Source organism: Fukomys damarensis, unplaced genomic scaffold (assembly GCF_012274545.1).
Source record: "Fukomys damarensis isolate Sample0158 unplaced genomic scaffold, DMR_v1.0_HiC HiC_scaffold_32, whole genome shotgun sequence".
NCBI classification, from domain to species: domain Eukaryota; kingdom Metazoa; phylum Chordata; class Mammalia; order Rodentia; family Bathyergidae; genus Fukomys; species Fukomys damarensis.
Window position 1 is genome coordinate 27,389,296 of NW_022900944.1, and position 16,951 is coordinate 27,406,246.

Consider the following 16,951-nt stretch of genomic DNA (forward strand, 5'->3'; position numbering starts at 1 on the left):
ATTGTTTATTTGTTTATTTTTATTTATGAAACATAGCACCATTTTAAAGCATATAATTGCATGTGATTGTTTTAGGTTCCATGATTAACAGTAAGGCTTTGGGCAACATTATTAACTTTTTTGGTTTGAGTTTCTATATTAGTCAGTTTTTTGTCACCATGACAAAAAACCTGCCATACACAATTTAAGGAGAAAATGTTTCATTTGGCTCAGGGTTTTAGAGGTTTTGTCAATGGGTCAGCTGGCTTCAAGGCACAAATATTATGGTGAAGAGGCACAGTGGAAGAAATCTGCTCACCTCATGAAAGCAGGGATGAAGAGAGACAAGAAAAGAGCCAGAAGAATGACACACCCTTCGAAAAGATGCATCCAGTGATTTACTTCCTCCAACCAGGCCCCAAATGCTAGTAGTACATTCAGCCATGACTCGTCAATGGGCTAATCTGTTGATGAAGTTAGTGTCCCCAAATCTAATCAGCTTCCAATGCCCCCTCTGAACATTTGAGTTCTTGAGGCCATTTCTTTTTACCTGAATGGTAACATTTTCCTTTTCTATAAAACAGGAGAAAATAATTGCACTAGTGTTGCAGTGTTGTTCTGAAAATTAAATATCTCATTATAGATAAAGAATTTAGTATATTGTTTTGCATGCTTTCAGTGCCAAATATATGCTGTTGTGTTATGTATATTGCTTACTAGTTCTATTAATGACAGAACTGTGGAGTCAAATAGTTTTTCCATACCTTTCTGAATTTCTCTTTAGGTAATGGTGACTTGGGCAATTCCAAAATATAAACGCATGGATTGAATTGTCGGTAGTCTTTAGTTCATTCAAGAAAGTAAGTGAAATGATTTTCATATGAAATTAGACATTTATTGGCATCAGACAACAGGCCATGCATGAAGCATTTTTCTATTAAAAAAAAAGTCATGCATGCCCAGTTAGCATTTTCAAAAAGATACAAAGGCTGATTTCATGATTTACATGGTTGGGCTCACATAGATTCTCTCTCTCTCTCTCTCTCTCTCTCTCTCTCTCTCTCTGTATGTCTGAACTAATAGACACATCATTGCCATCTTACCTACCATTATACAGCCTTCTATAATATATGCAAAATTTAAAATAGAAATATAACAGATTCATCAGGAAATCATGAGAAGCACCATGTTGAAAAAATGGTTAGTTTCTATCTACTATTTTGTTTTCAAGATAGAAAGCTCACTGCAGTCATGTTTTACGTAGTTTATCTTATTGGCAGTGCTGAGAAGAATCAACTCAGGTCTTGGCGTACCCTTCCATGGAGCTATACCAGCTGCGCTTCAGAGCAGAACGTTCCAAAAAGAACTTTTATATAAGATTGTCAAGTCCCTTCTGTGAGCAACTTCGGTTCCTCTTTGTTTCTTTCTCCTTTGTCCCTTTGACAGTGAGATATAAGTCAAGGTGAAGCTGATTCTTTCAAAACAATATCAATTCCTTCAATTAGCTTATGAGTTAGTATGCTGAAACAAAATTGTTAATTACATTAACTATTTCTAGATTATGATTTTTACTCTCATTTTACATGCTTCTCATTCCTATTAATGTTCACTTTCAATCCCTGAAGATGGAAATTTTCACGGTTTTCTGATTTCCTGAAGAAGATAGTTCGTAAGCGTAACCGTCTATGGGGAGATTGTTTCATTGCTAGCAAGTACTTCCTAACTCTGCTTTTTTCATGCCTTCTTAGAGTACAACTTGAGAATTTTTTTTTCCCTTCCCTTAGACATTCTTGATTAACTCTACTTTCTGATGCATCTGGATGAGACTTGTGGCTTGGAAACCCAACTACTTTTCTTCCAGTAGAAATCTTTCAAATTCTTTTTCATAATTAAGCACATGTGAATATATAAAACATGCAGATAGTAATATTTTAAACACAGCTGCAAGTGAGTGTGGAGAGGATCTAGAAAGCAAACAAGGGAATTGTGAACAAACTTCGTAGCCCAACTTTCCTGTTGATATTGAAGATGAGTTAGTTTACACTTGATGAAAATTTTGGCACAGTGGCTATGGTCCATATAGAAATTGCAAGATACGTATTTTAATAAAAATCCAGAAATGTGATATGATTTTTTTCTCACTTGAATAATAATACCTTTACATTTTGAATATGAGACTTGTTCTTTGTAAGAATGAAAACCATTTAGAATTGTTCTGTTTTTTAGTTTTATTTTTGGGTGACTTTTTTTTTTTTAGACAGGGTCTCACTATTTAGTTCAAACTGGCCTTAAACTCACTTATGGAGGTTCGGATATCCTCAAACTCATGGTACTTCCCTTGCCTCAGCTTCCAAGTGCTGAGATTGACTAAGATTTTTTTTTAAAGTTTACTTTTGATAAGAGAAATATGATTCTGACCTTTCCCGAGTTGTGATGCCATTTATAGTCTAACTTTACTTTCTAGGTCAATTGAAATAAGAATTAGAAAATAAACAACATGTCTTTTACCTAAAGAACAAGCACATATGACTTAAAATAAGAAATGCACAGCACAAAAGGCGATGCAGTTGAATATGGCACCTGTTGTGTTAATCAGCGTTCTGTCACTGGAACAGAACAGTTGAGGCAAACACTTAAAGAAAGAAATATTTGTGTTGACTCATTGTTTTAGAGATTTCGGTCCATATCTAGTTGATCCCACCGTTTCTGGGTCTCAGGTAAGCCAGAAAATCATGATGGGGCATGGAGAAGCAAATGGCAGCTGCTAGGCAGAGAGAGAAGTGGGAGGGGGAGTAGGGCAGGGACAAGGCACACCCTTCCAGGTTACACTTCAGTGACTGTTTCCTCCAATCAGGGGCCAGCTGCTAACAGCCCATTCAGCTATGAACTCATCAATAGATCACCAACTTTAGCACATTCACAAGGTAATCTTGGGGAACATTTTTTTTAATGCAAAACATAATGCAAATTATACAGAACAGTCTGTGTTAGCAATTTGGGCCAAGAGAAGTGAAGAAAATTTTCAAGTATCATCCTACCTTTTGGACCGTTGGCAGGTTGCCCTCTTGTTTCCTCTTCAGTGCCTAGAAGATTTTGTCTCCACTGGCTCACTGCATTATTGTTTAGTAGTAGTTAACATTTAAGTAAAAGAACATTTGTGTGAATTCAGGGAAAGGAAATAGCAAGTGCCATGACTGGAGTTAATATTTCAGTGAGAGAAGGCACCATTGCTGTTGCTCCAGCTCAGTTTAAGAGCTCCAGTTTGGCTCATTCATTCATTTCTTAGACAAATGGGAATTTATAGTCCACCTTACCTTTACCATCTCCTCCAGTCTGGTAGCCACATGACATAGGACTTGTCTCACTGCCTGGGTAGTACGAGGCATGGGGTTCAAGAGATATGAAAAGAGAAAACACATTAATTAATGCTTTAAAGTACTTCTTGTATCTATCTACTGTAGTACAAAAATAGTGCCAACTGGAAAGGAAAAGGAGCAACACAAAGGCTGATGCATTTTCTTTCAAGGGATGAAAGGTCTGGGAAGGGATGCGTAGAAAGTGGTAAAACTTCTTTAGAAAAGGATTAGGTGATAACTGTCAAAGCTAAATATTTATGTTCTGTATGACACTCAACTGTACTCATAAGCGTAGGACCAAAACATATGGCAGCTAAATACCGATACTAGGCTGTGCATAGGATTATGAGCAGTAGCCCCAAACTAACGATTATGCACATAACCATTAAAGATAGAATAAGTTGTTAGTCTGTCACATCACACACTGAAATTATTTTGCAGCAATGAGATCAAAAACCTATGACACAACACATAGATGAATCTTAGAAACAATATTAAGGAAAATAGCTCAGACAAAAGAGAGTGTCAAAGGATTCATTCACCTAATGTCCAAACTCATGCATTTATCTGTCCTGTGCAAAACATGTATGGTGATTCCATCTGGGTACAGAGGGATGGATAGTAAACAGAAGGCAATAATAGTCATTTGATTAAACGTGGGTACTGATGAAAAGGTATGTTCAGTCTGAATATTTATTGGTCATTTATGATACATGCACTTTTCTGTAGGTGAATAAAATTTGCAGCACAAAAATGAGATATCATAGGTATCCCCCCCACTGGAAAACATTAGCTCTACTATTATTACACCAAGAAATGTCTATTCACTTAATTTCTGTGTTTCATGTCCTAGATTTAAAGCTAGTCATTCTGTTAACTGATTTCTGATTAGATACATTTTGCCTCGGGCATCTGGCTTCATTCTGTAGCTGTCTCTGGCTCACAGTCCTCTGCTCTCAGGTCTCTGGCCCTCTGGGCTGGCAGCCTATTCCTGCATTTTTCTACCCCTGCCAATCAGTGCACCTTCAGTTCTACTGCTTTCCATTGTCATCCTGGGGTGCAGCTTTCAAAGCTAGCTGTGTTGGCAGCCTTCAGTGCTTCTCCCCCAGGGATTTGCAATCTCATTCCTCTGATGGCCCCAGGGCCTGCCAGGTCTGGGTTGTTTCCAGTGCCTCTCCTGTGAGAGGTTCCCTCCCCCAGCATTGTCCGGTGGGTTTGTATTATTATGATTACGGGTAATGGGCTTTCTATCCATCAGCTGTCAAAAGCGCTCTCCACACTTTATTCCCACTGTCTTTTAATTTTCACTTTTTAACTGAAAGCAAAACAAAACAAACAAGAGGTTTATAATCACCTCAATTTAACATTTTGAGTGACAAAAAAAAAGAAAGAAAGAAAGGAAAAAAGAAAAATTGGCAGTATCTGAGTGCTATTGAAAAGCTCAGCTGCCTGTTGGCTTTTCCTGTTTTGTTCCATTTTCCTCTTTACCCCCTTCCTCAGACTCCCTCCCCTATTCCCTTCCTGGACTCTGATAACTGTCCACGTGGTGGTAGCTTTCAATACCATTCACCCTAGTCATTTAACCACAGCTTTAACCTCTGCTTTCTAGCAGCTTGGTGCACTATTAAATCAGCAGTCTTGTTGCAGCACCAGAGAAAGAGTTGGAGAGCTATTAGATTCAAAATAATTGTTTTGGAATCATGATTGCATGCTGTACCCACTAGTGCAGTCATAGTTAAGAGAGCATCAATCTGTTTTTCCTCCGAAACCAAGTGTTTTGCAAAACTTTGTAATTTGGCATATTCCATTACCCAGCCCAGCTCTAGATAAGAGTTTCCTGTAAGAGAAGCTATAAAAAATTCCTCATACTTAAAAATTATCAGGAAACTATGTTTAAATGTACAAGGAAATGGAGGCTGAGCTTCCTTTAATGGAAAAATGCATTGGCTAATCTCCAGAAGTTTGGTGGAGGACATTTTCTAAAACTGGATGAGAATGATTGTTATAGATAGTTGCTTCTATTTTAGATGCAATTATGTCCATTTTTTGAAAAAAGTACTGGTGTACACACCCACCACATTGAAGGTTGGTCTTAATAAAATTGCTTCCAATGAATAGAATATAGTAAGAATGATAGAATGTTATTTCTTTTTTTTTTTAATGTATTGGTCCATTTTAGGTATACAGTACAGTTACATTCATCATTGGGATCTTGTACCTTTACATGACAGGTCTTGGTTCTCATTTTCCCCCTTATCCCTGCCCTTCCTTCACCTTCTCCTCCCCTTCCCCATTTACAAACACTTTGTTTCAATTTTTTCATATTTTTTTCTTTTCCCTTATTACCTTTCCCCTACCCTTCCCACTTTCCCTACACCTTTAGTAGAATGTTGTTTTTGATATTAGACACTGTGGCTTCTTACTTGGATGCCCTATCTTGTACTCAATTGTTTGCTTGTAGGGAAGCCAGTTTGAATTGTCCTATGGAGAGATTCACAATGCAAAGAACTTAGAGTATTCCTAGGGTGAACGCTAGAGTGCAACTGAGACCTCCTTCCAAATGCTTTTCAGGAGCAGAATCCTTCCAGCAATAACATGCATGAGCTAGGAAGTGTGTGTGTCCCAGTGGAGACATGATGTATCCCAAAGAAATTCTGAGATGCCTGAGAGAAGACTCTCAATCCACATGCAGATTCCTGATCCACAAAAGCTACGAGATCATGTATATTCATTGTTTTAAGCTATTTTAAGACACATTTTTACACATCGATAGGTAACTACTGTGATAAGAATATAATTACTTTTTTAAAGTTAACGTTCTTTTAAAAATATATTGTGTCATTTCATTTTCAAAAGCAACCTACAAATAGTATAATTTCCACTTATTTTAGATAAGAAAACGGAGGCTCAGGAATACCGCACATGTTGCCTATCTCCACCCAGCTTGTAAGTGGCAGCCCTGGTGTCTGAATCTTAGATGATAACTCTCAACCTTGTGTTCTTCCCAATGGGAGGAGCTTTGTAAGTGGTAAAATGTATTATAAATTAGAGTTAAAATGGTAAAGATTGCAGACGTTAGAACTCAGCCCACAGAGCTTCATTTGGATAACGCAGACTTCTTGGGGAATTCACTGCTTTTAATTCCAGCAATTCCTAGCATCTTAGTGTTAACGGAAGAACTCATTTGAGGGGCAGAAGAAGCAGAAGATGAGTGTCAGCTTCTCAAGCAATGGGGAAAGGCAAACGAAGGTTTAAGAATTTGGGAAACTCAAGACATAACTCACATATTAGTTAAAGAAACATAACATTTTCAAACCTTGCATAATAATCAATTTAAATTATGTCATAAATATAAAGAGATGGCAGTATAACTGAAATATGCAGTTAGAAGAAAGAAATTTGGGGATAATGCTTTCCACAAAGTTTTGGAAATATATTTTCTCTCTCTGTCTCTCTCTAACACATGCACGTGGGTACAGACACACACACACACACACAAACACACACACACGTATCACAGATACACTCATACACACACTCTTAGATGACCCGGGACATAGGCAATATTTTTTGAAGCTGAATTTGAAATCTTTATTTCCCAATGTTATGTACTTGTAACAAACCATAGGAATTTATTGAATTATTTTGTTTTATTCAAAATGGCTCTTGTTGTTTAAAATAATGCATTACAGAATGGAGATTTAATAATCACCATGACAACCAAAACATAATTCCTCTTTTGTATAGAGTCTCCTTGTATTATATTAAATACATTTAATCTTTATAACCCACAGAGATTTGGGAGTTTGAATCTTTGCCTTTTATTCACCCTCAGACTTGGTTCAGAAGGAATAGTCTCTTTTTGGAGATGGTGATTGGGACCTTTCTCAGCTTCCCACTGCTCCTGTAAAATTACTCCCCACATGGCAGCCCTAATACAACACAAATTTCTTATCTTCTTGATCAAGAGGTCAGAAGTATAAAAAGAGTCAGCAGGACTACATTCCTCCTGGAAACTCCAAAGGTGGAATTTGTTTCTCCAACTTTCTTAGCTTCTGAAGATATGCTTTTCTAGGCTGATCATTCTTTACTCAATCTTCTGAGCCAGCAGAATAATATGTTCAAATCTTTCTCTCTGATCTCTGAGTACATTTCCTACTCTGATATGCCTCCCTCCCATTCATAAGAATAATCTTGGATAATCTTTCCATCTCAAAACCCTTTATCTCACTTTCAGAGTCCTTCTTGTCATGTAAAGTATCATACACAGCTTGTAGGCATTAGGACACAGATATCTTTGGGAGCCATTGTTTGGTCTTCCAGTGACATATTTTGTTTTGGAAAGAAAACTGAAAAACAAAATGTTTGGGAAGAAATCTTGTAATTTGGGCATGTGTTTGCCTTGGGAAGAAACAGAGGGTAGCATTTCTGTACACCTTCCCATTTACTGTAATGGGGACTTATCGATGGACTGGTCCAAACATGCCAATGTCACTTGCCCATTCGATGTCATGTCCTTGTATCTTCATTGTCGCTTACAGTTTTTGATTCCAAGAACACAATGATATCAATTTATTGTTTCTACTATGTGCAGAGAATTCAGTACTGTGCCTGGAATTCAGCATCCTATGTTGGCAGTGTTTTCTTCCAGAGGCATTTAAGCCCCTGGTAGTACTCAAAAGGCCTTCTTATTTTCATCTTTATTTGATATCATAAGACCTATTTGATGTGAAATAGTAATTTGAAAGAGGCTTCTGAAGAATATGGCACTGACGTGCTATAGAAAGACAAAGTGGACTAGGACTCACAGATTTCCCGTTTACTTCCTTTTTTCCTCAAGTTGGGATACTGAGTTTCTTTTGGGGGGAAAAAGTTAGCTACTAGTAGAGGCAGTGAATTTAAAAATCCCCTACTTTGAACTTCAACTTTTCCTGATTTATATCTATTATAAATATATAAATGATCCATGACAAGTAACAACAAACTCCTACTTGTAAATTACATTTTTCCATATAGAAATAATGACCTAATGAATTAAAGATTCCCTACATAATGCAGATTCACCAATAAGCTACTTTTTTAAAAAAATGATAGTAAGTTTTAAAAAAGAAGACACAAGAAAGAAATAAAATAATCTTTTTAAAAAAGTACTGGTGTACCAAATAGTTTCTCTGGTGTGAAAAACTATAATAGTACTCAAGATCCTAATGGGATGGGTAAGAGTGTGAAGTGGGAAGAAAGGGGGTAAAGGTGTACGGAAAGGGGGAAGGGTAGGGGCAAGGAAATAAGGGAAAAGAAAAAATATGAGAAAATGAAAAAATGGAAATAAAAAGTTTGTTAATGGGGGGGTGAAGGGAGGGCAGGGACAAGGGGAAAAATGAGAATCAAGACTTGTCATGTAGAGGTACAAGATCCCAACAATGAATGTAACTGTACTGTATCCCTAAAATGTACCAATAAACTCAATTTAAAAAAAGGAAAAAAAGTACTGGTGACTGAATTGAGGGGTGCTCTATCCCTGTGCTGGTCTCCAGCCCTTCTTGTTTATTATTTTGAGGTGGGGTCTCATTACGTTGTCTAGGCTGGCCTCAAACTTGAATCAGCCTCCAGATTCATTAGGGTAATAGGTCTGTCTGTGCCAATGTGCTGGGCCAAAGCAGGGAAGGACTTAAAAATAAGAGTTAATGTTTCCTTTGAGTTACTTTATTGGTTATCAACAAAAAATTAGTATCTGTAAACAATGTTATGGCACTAGAGGCTCAAAAAAGAAGAAACAATCATCAAATGACTTAGCAGGCACGGTGCATGTGTCTGTAAACTAGGACTAAGGCAGCTGAGGCACAAAGATCAGAAATTTGAGGCCAACCTGGCTAATTTAGAAAAACATTGTCAAAATAAAGTAAATAAAATAAAATTAAAAAATAAACTGTGAATAGCTTTATGGTAGAATAATGGCTTAACCTGTGCAAGGCTGTTCAATGCCCAGTCCTGAAAAAAGAAAGAAAGAAGGAAGGAAAGAAAGAAAATTACTGTTACTCCAATTTTAATGCTTTGTGGTGAGGCAGAAAAATCAGAAAATCTAGGGGAGCTCCAAGTTCTGCCATTTACCTAGATGTCACCTTAAGCAAGTTAATTAATATCTTGAGACTTCATATATTTCTCTTACGCTGAAATTTACAATTTCACTAGGAGATGCAGGGGACTCACTCGGATTAGTTTGTGGAGGGCTTTCGGCCAGAGCTCATGCTACTTAAAAACAACAACATGAAAAGTACCCACTCTGCTTTATTTTAAATTTACATCAGAGAATAATGCTAGTTTGATTATAGAATGTTCTCAAAGACCCTGAAAAGAACCACTCTCTTGTATTTGAAATTAATGAATTTTATAACTGTTTAATCAAAGGCCTATTGAATTCCCATGATGTGCTAACCTCCTGCCAAGTACTGTGGGGGCTACAAAGAGTGGTGTGTGGGCTTGACTTCAAAGAATAACAACAGGTGAAAATGCACCACACATTCTCAGAAAATGTAGGACTTCTCCAGGAGAAGAAATTTTGCTTTCAGTCAGTTCTTACATGGAGCACCATCAGGCTTATTGTTTGTCTGATTTTTCAGTTTTTCCCCCTAAGTCATTATTTTTACCACCTATTAAACAGAGGTACTTCAGCTCAGTCTGAACATCAGCCTATTTAAAACCCTCTTATTATTTTATTGTAATTTACTTGATTTGTTTGAATAGTTACCATGTATCAGGCATTTTATAATACATTTCCTTATTTGATTTTATATTATTCATTAATGTATATTTTAATTGGCATTAACCTGCAACATCCCTCTCACTAAAGACACTAGTAATCCCAGGGAGAGAGGGAGAGGGAGAGAGGGAGACCATGTCTCATTTTAAGATATTAAGTACACCTAAGAGATTCCATATTCAAAGATAAAAATTTATCTGTTAGCTTTCTAATCTGTCTAAATCAACTCTGTGATAATAGTGCCATTTAATTTTATATATTATTTTTCCTATATTTGGTATGAAACCTGGCAAAATATTTAGTCAGTTAAATAATTGTTTTTTAAACCAATGATAAAGCAGATGGGTTTTTAGTATACTCAAGATCATACACGTAAAATATAGGATTTTTGAATAAAAATAAAGATACTTATCTTTTTATCTCTTTAAATTGGTTAACAGTAATATTTATACCAGTGGTCAGTCTGTACATTTTTGAACTGGGTGAAAGTCAGTAACGTGGTCTTTAGGCATGGAGCAATCTGGTCGAAGGTCAAACCAATGAGGTAGCCTAGTGCAGTGGATACAGGATGTGCTACCCACATACCCTTTTAGAAATGAATAATTTAATTCATGGGGTTATGATGTGTGCTGCTTCCAAGATGTCCCTCAGCTTTTTGGGCCTTTTAAGGATTGCCTCCGTTAACAGAGCCATATCCACAAAGGTTCAAACTGTTTCCAAAATAGTCCTCATCTCACGACTGGCCACCACGGTGCTACAAAGATTTGGTCCCCTTTGCCACTCCTTGAGGCATGTCTGAGGGCTTAGCCCAAGTCCAGACTTTCTCATGGAGATGACTGAGGCTTTTGTTACCCTGGAATCACAGCCTGTCTTCTTTTTCTGACTGACCGTCTTCTTCTCTCCATTTTATAGGTGGAGGGCATCTCTTAAAGATTCTTTGACAAACCCATGTCCATGACAGAGCTTGCTTAGAGGGGAACTCAGCCTATTCTTGTTGGCAATAGGAAGATTCTTACAAAGCAGGATAAGGCAGAATTTTGCAGCTGGATCATCCGCCACTCAGCTGGAGATAAGGATAAGAGATCTATCATGATAGGAAGATGGAGCAGAAATTGTTCCTGATAAAAGGTGCCTATGCAACCATCAAAACATTTACCACTCCTAAACTTGTATGTTATACTGGCTTAAGCAAATGCACTGTGATTTCCATAGTTAGGAAGGTGAGATCTCTGATGGTACTAATAACTCTAAGAACTGGATTTGGGTGGTCTTTGCTAATATTTATTGCTTTGTTAATATGGGCGAATTTTAATCCGTCATCAGAAACTAAGATATTCACTATTTAAAATGACAAGTAGTCAAAGGACAGAATATAAATGAAAATGGGTAACCTTTAGAAAGTTAAGGTTAATCATACTTGGGTCAGAATTATATGGACAAACAAAAGGGAGTGGATGTACAGTAAAATACGAAGAACTTAATTTTACACCATAATACCCAAAGAGTATCTGCTATGGAAAAGGTGCAAAACAACTTGCTAGAATTTACAACTTCGAGTACAAGTTTGCATTGTTTTATAACAGACCCTGCATTATCACTGCTTTCTTAATGAGTTTTGCAGTGTGGGATCTTACTGAATGTCACCTCACCTCAGGAGACAACTGGATAGCAAAGATGGCACAGGAATGGGTCCTTGAGTGAAAATTCCACAGATTATAGTCTAAGCAACACTGCGCAGAAATAGCCAGACAGACTGACAGAATAGCCAGTTTAAGGCGCAAGTGAAGCACTAAATTTGGGCTAATACTTTAGAATACAGGAACTGTTCTCCAGGATATGGGTTGCATTTTCAAGGATCCAGCAACCCAAGAGTGGTCCTACTTACCAGTACTCCCACTGATCAACGATACTGCTAATTTAATCTTATCAACTTTATGACACTTGGCTCTGAAATTAGAAGTTCTGGTTTCCAAAGGAAAAGTCCGTGATATTTCACTGGAAATACAAACTACACATGCCACTTTGGTACTTCCAATTTTGTAAACAGGGACTGACACTCCAGAGGCAGAGCAACCCTGTTTATAGGGGTAGTTGGGGAAGGCAGAACTGCTGTGATCAGTACAGCTGTCAAAACAGCAGCAGGATTTGGTACAAGCAAGTGATTCATATTCTTTCTTCTTTGTATTTCCTTGCTCAACTTTAACTGTACTTGAACTGGTTCAATAGCCACTACTTAGGCAATGGTGATCGTGAGCCCCGTCCTTGTGGGATGTAGTCTGGGTCATGCCAATAGGTCAAGCAGCTAGATCAGAAGAGATACAAGAATGCGTATTAGAGGAGGGACACAGTATGACTTGTAACCCTGATATCAGCATTTAAGAGGGACTATAGTTTATCCTATTAAACTTTCCTATGCTTTTTTCTAGGAATCCCAGGGCATTTTCTAACATTTTATTTTAAAAACCAAACAATCGGTGGTGGATTAGGACAGAAGAAAGAGTAGACTATATTGGTCATGGATACACACTCTCAGGTCCTCTTTCAGGAAAGAAAATAGATCTACAAATGCAGCTGTCAGCTCTCAGCTCATATTCGTCTTCAGGGATCACTTCTATCCCAGAAAGCCCTCTGCTGCAGTGATATATACACATTCTGGAGCTTCTATCAATTAAAGATTAACCACATGGAAACATGACTGGCTTTGCCCCTCGATCTCATATGGGACAACTCTGAAGGGGTCATTCCTCCTTCAGAGTTTCTCCTATGATTGCCAAAGGCTCTTGTTGAGATGACATTAAAGCCTAGTTTCATCTGCCCAATCCTCCTTTCATCGATTTTATTCAACCTGTGTTCATCTCAAAGAGCATTTCTTTATGAACCACTGAAATATGCATACTTTTCTGACTAAGAGTACATTCTGCAACGCCCACTTTTTTGTACAAAATTACTCACACTTACCCCTTCTCAAAGCCCATATTCTTAAAACTCAGTGTCTTCCAATCCCATCACCTTTGAATGTGAATATCTGAATCTTTTCCTTGCAGATGCTCCTACTCTGCTGATGACACTGTGGCTCACAAAGCTGAAAATATTTGCTACTGAGGGGAAATTTGCCAATCTCTGGTTCAGATGAAGCTCCTTCATAGTCTACCAATATTTCTACAGGTGGAAGATTCTGCCTCAATATTTTTATTTTTTTTTCTATTATGAATTTTTCTATTCTGATTCTGTGTTTGAGCAAATGATACATCAGATACTTACTTTTTTCCAATTCTTTTACTACTGAAACTACTGTGGTATGTTTTTACATAATACTGCATTAATTTAACAATAATTTTTATAAAACAAAATAAAGGATAAATGTCTGTCTTGTCTGCCTCAATCCTCCTTTAAAATCAGGTGTATTAACAGAGAAACACAGGAAGAAATAATAAAATAACCAATGTGAAAACTTCTGAGAGCTATTTGCTTGACTATGGAAAGGTTTCTCTGTGTATTACCAACTAAGTCAGCATGACTAAAGTCTTTTATGTTCTTTTACAAGTTATAGGATCAGAGGATTACACAGAGCACAAAATGGTATTTATTTCAAGCATACCTCTATGGAAATGAGATAGGAAATAAATAATCTTTGTGCTTTCTCTTTCTCTCCTCAATTTACTCTGTCATCTGATCTTTTTCCATCAGCTAACGTTTTTATTCAAATTTATGTATCTGAACTACTTCCTGACACCTTCTTACTACTTTGTAGTTTCCGCTTCCTCATGACTATAGCTTGCTACCTCAGGTATTCATAATTATAATGGCTTTTCTGTGTCCAGTCTTTTAGTTTTTTCCAGGCTTTTAACAGTCTTAATTTTAACCGCATTTTTCTCCTGTGAACTATCACTGACAATTTGATCGTCCCCGCTAATTCTGCCCACAAGACCTTATTTTAAGGTGTTAGTTTATTAAGTGGCTGTTTTTATCCTGCTCTTTGAAATATTGACAATGTAGGCATACGGGTCTTACAAGGCACATAAGGTCTTCGTATTATTTTCCTTGAATCAAGGACTATGATCCTGAAGCTACAAATGTGGCATATCTTATCAGACACTTCTTTATTATCCAGTAGCGCGACTTAGTTTTTCCTAGAAGAAAACGTGAAGATGAAGGCTTGCGTACAAATGGTTGACCTGGAGCGTGACGTCAGGGAGTAGGAATGAGACGAAGAGGGGTATGAAGAAGGAGAGTGCTGTGGGGAGGTTACAAAAGGCGATGTACATCTGCGTGGGGGTGGCAGCAGTGCTGTGGGTGATGGTGCACTCCATTACCTGGGATCTTTGTTGTTTTACAAAATGGGCCCCAGAGCTTGATTTCTCCAGAGGTGAAAAGAGGCAATACTTATTCATCATCCAGAACTGCTCATGAGAATCCTGTGGGCATGAATTTCCGGCCTGAGGAAACACATGTGTGAGTACAGTGCAGTTCCGTAGTGTCCTGGGGCACAGGTCCTAAAATCCACATCGGCTGCTTCAGCCAAGATGAAGCATTTACTGACGGCATCTGTATAAAGCTGTAAAAGGATGTGGCCAAGATGATGCTGGAATGATACATTGAGTATGTGCAAGTCACTTGGTGAGTACGTTCTGTTACTGTGCTGTGGTCACCTTGAATGGTTTGAGAAACATCCAGTAGATCAGTGAATCACATTTCTGAGTGTGTCTTGATGGATCATGGACACATGACTTTGGAGAGTAGTTTTGGTCCCTAGCTTCTCCCTCTGTTTTTCCCTGTCTCTCTGCTTCCAGGCTGCCATAAGTTGGTCTTCTTTCCTGTGCCAAACCCTATTGCCATGATATGTATGCCTTGACCCAGTCAACCATACACTGAAACTCAGAAACTTTGAGTCAAAATAAACCTCTCCTCCTTTAATTAGTGTGTATTAGGTATTTTGTCCTAGCAACAGAAAGCTGACCAAGATAGAAAATAGGTACCAGAGAAGTTGGATTTTAGCTATAACTATACCTGATCACATGGTTCAGAAGCCTTTGGAACTGATCTGTGGAGAGAGTTTGGAAATGTTTAAAGATGTAGGTTAGAGAAGTCCCACAATGCTGTAAGCAGAGCATGTTGGATGATTCTCCTGGGATCTCAGTAGACCAGAATGATGACAGGAATGCAGACAGTCATGACTGTGCTCGTGAGGTTTCAGACGGGAATGAGGAGTCTACTGAGAAGTGGACTGGAAGCTATTCATTTCATACGGGGGACCCCCAATGAAGCCCCGATCCCCTGATTAGATACGGGATGAGGAATGAAGACAAAGATAAATAGTAAATGAAATGAAGCCCAGAAGGACACAGCTTCTAGTGAGGAGAGGCACTGAACCTCCTGACTTTTTTATTGAACACAGAGTAGTAAAGGGGCATGTGATCAAGTATATGGGGTGACGATCAGAGGTGTTGATGTGAGTGAAGTCTAGCAAGAAGAAGACATATGCTAGCACAAAGTGTTCTTGTAGAAGTGAATTCTAGGTTAATGGGAACTTGTTTTTTCCCCTTAGAATTAATAGTAACTTTTAATTGAGGATGAACAAGAATCATGGGGTCTTCAGGCACAGTTGCTATCAGCTAATACAGGTGCCAGGGTGCCAGTGACCTGGATTAGCCTCAGCCCTTGCCAGTGGCACATAGAGTTTTTTTCTGCATGTCAGTTGCAGCCATTAAGCTGTGCACTTAAACCTCAGACCAGCTCTAAATTATAAGCATAAGCCAACTGCAATAAGCCAATTGAATATATTCAAAGCCTGTTCAACACCATCTTCAGGTGGTCTCCTTCAATTTCACATTCTGGCAAAGAACTTCTCTACGTTTTGTCCATCACTTAAGATTTTGTGCAAGGCTGGATTTAAAGTTAGTGGAATAATTAATCTTGTGGAGGAATTTTTAAGTTAGCCCAATATTTAAACTGTGGCACTAATATTCCAAGTTGCTTTAAGTGAGACTAACAATGAGAATCAGAAAAAAAAAGAGTACAAAATTTTGAAAAAATGTTCACGTTAGCCAGAAGAGAAGCGCATATAAATATAAGGCCAAAGAATTTGTGGTTGCTGAAGAGATAAGCATCATTAAAAAGAAACTAAGTGTTTTGCCCTAAAAGAAGAATTAAGATGCCTCAAAGGCACCTCAGGAATTAACTGAACTTCACCAGTGGCAGGCTCAAGAATGTAAAAGTGTAAATCTATTTTGCGTGGAAAAGAAAGCTCCAGAGTGTCTTGCTTATGCAAGGTTACTAAAAGATGTGGTTCCACTCAGATCAGCCATGCAGGTAATTGGAGGCCACTTCATCCATTGTCCAACAGAGCCGATGACTGCTCCAGCTGGCATGACCTAGGTGTCAATTAGTTGACAATGGCTTGTAGAAATATAGAACACAAGAGCTTTGTCCAAAGTAGACCAGAGAAACCAGGCAGAAGAGAGAGTCAGAATCCCTTTTGTGAGCTCTGAGAAGGCAGAATGTGAAGTTATGGTAGGCAAATTAAAGCTTTAGTGGATGCCACTAGCGAGAGGAGATGGCAGGAATACAGAAAGTCTGCAGAAGAAACATGCAGAGCAGAGCCAGCTCACAAGAGAGCCAATGGAGGCAGCAACCAGCAAAGCCATACAAGTGTCTGTCCAACCTCTTTGGAACCCACATCATACATCCTTAAACCCCAAATGCTGAGTATGCGGCTAAAGACTCAACATTTGCCTTGCTGAGTTTCAGTCTTGCTTGTGTTCCCCTTTTCCTCCTTTTCCCAATGGGAAAGTTACTCTGTACAATTGTACCTTGGGAACATGTAACTTCATGTTTTTTTTTTTTTTTTTTTTTTTTTTGG